Source organism: Sinocyclocheilus anshuiensis, unplaced genomic scaffold, assembly GCF_001515605.1.
Source record: "Sinocyclocheilus anshuiensis isolate Anshui unplaced genomic scaffold, SAMN03320099.WGS_v1.1 scaffold194, whole genome shotgun sequence".
Classification (NCBI taxonomy): Eukaryota; Metazoa; Chordata; class Actinopteri; order Cypriniformes; family Cyprinidae; genus Sinocyclocheilus; species Sinocyclocheilus anshuiensis.
In genome coordinates, this window is record NW_015546074.1 from 2456369 (window position 1) to 2460464 (window position 4096).

Sequence of the window (4096 nt, forward strand, 5' to 3'; positions counted from 1 at the left end):
AAAGTATTATCTTTCCTATTTTTACCCAAAATAGGGTATTGTGAGCAGTACACACGTAATTGAATTACTGTATTAATTAATTAACACTGGAAGCCGGAGGGCACCCTTGCGCAGAAACTCCATATATGCATAGTAGAAGTAATGCTCCAGGAAATCCCTAATATGGACAGAGGTATCCAGTGATCGCTGTAGCTGAATAAAACGCAGATAGAGAAATTTGAACTGAGGAAACCTGAAGACAATAAACAATGCGATTGCACAAAATATATGGTATCTGTGTTCTTCAAGCAATCTTGGGTATTTTTATAAGGATAAAGTATATTTTTATAATACAATGCTAATCGACATAGCCTTTACCACTGTATATAATGCTATAAAATAGTATGATTTCTGCCTTATTCTGTGATACAAAACCACGTCTGATCACAAAAATGAGTTATTTCAAACACTCGACTATGTTATGAAGTTAATATGGAGAAAAAGCATGTCAATAACAGGACAACAGGTTTGTAAACGACTCATACACACGTAAAACTGTATCGCACACGTGCTACTGTAGTACATTTACTCAAGGCTCAGACCGATTTTTGTCGCACTGTACAGCCCTATCCAAACCTGTTCAAGATTGTAGAAGGAGCTGCTCAATTTCACGCCTTCCTTCACGTCACTCCACACAGTCGCACACAGAAATATGTCAACAACTAGCCTTTATCGTTATTATCACAGGAAGACTAATTATTATCGTGGGGAGAATTTTTACCGGTATATCGCAAACGATAAGATATCGGCCATCCCTAGTATCGCTCCACCTCTAAACGACTTTACTTTCCAGATGATGTCACCAAGTCCTCATATTTTAACCCATAAAACCATGTGACTCCATTCTGGTGTATAACACCCACTTTTTACAACCATTTCATGTTGAGTTTTAGCACTTATACTTTTAGATTAAGCATATAAAACACCAGCATTCTTTCACTCACAAGGGCCTTTTAGATGGACCGGCTGGTTTAACAGCATTTCTGACCTTCCTCTTCGTTTTATATGCTTATATTTTATTTATTTATTTATCTATTTATTTTATGAACGTGTGTCAGTCGATAGTCAAACTGACAAGGTTATGATGAAACCTGATGGACTGCTGAGGTCAAACAGGGCATAAAAACAAACTAATTTCCAGCTGAGCACAGGGACGTCATATAGAAAATGTTCCACTGAAGAGTCACTATTAAGGGTCCATAATGCACAGGAGTGTATGATGCATTAATTATGAAAGCACCTGTCCGAATTGTGTAGTTGCACTGTGTAATGTCTATATACATGTGCTGAATATTAGATTGTTAAGAATAGCCTATTAGCTGTATAAGATGAGCTCAACAAAGCATGCAGGGGGGAAAAAAGTGCAGATCGATGCCAAGTAAATCAGCTATCCTGCAGCAAGGTCACAGGATATAATTCCCACCGGGGACAACCACTGTAAAGACCAAATTGATTTTTTCCTAAGTTAATATACTCAGAGAAAAAAAGTAAAACATCCGAGAGCTGAATTACATCCCTGGTGCGTATTAGAACTGCAAAAAGTGTGAAATATGTTTGGTGGGGAGCGTCCGGAAAGCAAATGTGCATCATTAATGCAAACACACGTGGTATTGTTCCGCTCACCGCTGAAAAGACAATAGGATTGCGGCGAGATATAATAATCTAGGTTTTCTTGACTTTGAAAGCACAGTGTCTAACACAGCCTGCCTTCCTAATTGAAAGTGGGGTAAATAGGGAAGGTTTAATCAAAACGTGGCACAAACCCTTCATTTTCATCAATGTGGTGCTGCACTGCGTGCAGAATAGCGCTGATGATATGCCAACATCCCAAAGGAACATATACAAGCCGTCTTATGAAAATGTATAGGGAGAGTGGGATAAGATGTGTTAAACATTAGTTTGGACAACATTACAATTTTTAAATGTGTCTATGTAAATGTTTTTAATGAAGTATCTTATGCTCTCCAATGCTGCATTTATGTAATATTTAACACTATTATTTTGAAATTGCTTACAATAGTATTAAAATAATCATTTTCTATTTGAATACATTCTAAAATTTAATTTATTTCTGTGATGCAAATCTGAATGTTCAGCATCATTACTCCAGTCTTCAGTGTCACATGATCCTTCGGAAATTCAGAAACGAGCCCATGGTTGTTCTGTAGGCAAGCACCAATGTCTTGAACTTTATGCGAGTCGCGACTGGAAGCCAGTGCAGAGAGATGAGAAGTGGTGTGACATGGGTTCTCTTGGGCTCATTAAAAACAAGACGTGCGGATGCATTCTGAAATTATTTGCAGAGGTCTGATTGCACATGTTGGAAGTCCAGCCAGAAGAGCATTGCAATAGTCCAAACTAGAGATGACAAGTGCCTGGACGAGAAGCTGTGTTGCATGCTCTGGTAGGAAGGGTCTGATCTTCCTGATGTTGTGTATAGTGCAAACCTGCATGATCGTGCTGTTTTTGCAATATGATCTTTAAAGGTCAGCTGATCATTAAGGATCACCCCAAGATTCCTGGCTGAACACAATGGGATTATTGTTGATGAGCCCAGTTGGATGGTAAACTGGTGCTGTACTGATGGGGTGGCTGGGAAGATGAGAAGCTCTGCCTTTGCCAGGTTGAGCTGCAGGTGATGTTCTTTCATCCATGCTGAGATGTCCGTCAGACAGTCTGAGATCCAAGCAGGTACCATGAGCTGCAGGTGATGTTCTTTTATTCATTCTGAGATGTCCATCAGACAGTCTGAGATCCAAGCAGGTACCATTGGATCATCTGGTTGAAATGCGAGGTAAAGCTGTGTGTCATCAGCATAGCAATGGTAGGAAAAACCATGTGCCTGAATGTTGGGTCCCAGTGATGTAGTGTTTATAGAGAAGAGGAGGGGCCCAAGAACTGATCCCTGAGGAATATATATATATATATATATATATATATGTGTGTGTGTGTGTGTGGGTGTGTGTGTGCCCAACATTGTAATAATATATTACAACATCATGTTTTTACTGCATTTATTATTTCATTCATAAGAGATTAAAACATTTGAAAATCATAATATTTCCTTTTTACAAATACTGTGCAGTCACAGTCATGGGTCATAGGATTTATTTATGCTAACAATTATTTTGGGTGTGCCAATTTCTAAAATGAGTTTTATGTTAAAGCAAATTCATCTATAGGTCTAAAAATATATAATTGCCCATCTAAAAAGGTAAATTATTTGACTATTACTACTGTATATCTTAATTTTGCAGATATTTTTAAGCCAAATAAATATAATCAGGCATATTTTACTTGTACCATAATTCTTCTTGCCTGGAGGACAAGTTAAATAAACATAAATGGCACAGCTTACCCCACACTTGCCTATTATTTTCTCAGTGAAATGACCCTGTATGATAAATCAATTAACCCGCTATGTAACCCAATTAGCATTTGGATCTGAGCACACCAGGATGTTTGTGAACTACAGGGCTACCATCAGATTGAATAATCAATATTTGTAAGTCAAATTAATATCTCATTACAGTCTCCAAATAGACAGCATTCTATTTCAAATTCTAGAATTTGAAAAAAAAAGCATTCAATCTAAAATCTGTTTTTTTATTTTATGTCCCCTTATTTGTTATTTTGTTTTGTTTTTGGGGAACTGAATACAACTGTGTCACACCCTCATGTTTTCAAATGCAAAAACATTAAAACATTAAGCCAGTTAAGGCGAATATGGCTGTTTATGCAAGCAAAACCACCATCTATAGCACTTATAATAGAGCACATTCAAAATACTTTTTTTTTACATACTGCATGTACTTTTTTTTTTTTACATAAATACAGTACATTATAACCATATGATTAAAATAAACGTTTTAAAAAATTTAGCAGAACATTTAAAGAGCCTCTCCAATCCTTCACTCAACTGATGGAAGAAAATATCCTTTTGAGCAAACCAGGATGTGACACTTTACATAAATACCTAACCACTGTGTATTTTACGCTTAGCTTAAAGAGACGTTCCTTTACACACATTTTACTTTTTAATTTTATTGTAGCTTCC

At 36.8% G+C, this 4096-nt stretch overlaps 1 protein-coding gene across 4 annotated transcripts in view; it reads right to left on the reverse strand.

Moving 5' to 3' along the window:
* Positions 1–4096, reverse strand: part of LOC107699843 (cell adhesion molecule 2-like) — a 264993-nt gene that overhangs the window by 218608 nt on the left and 42289 nt on the right. The window lies entirely within an intron of this gene.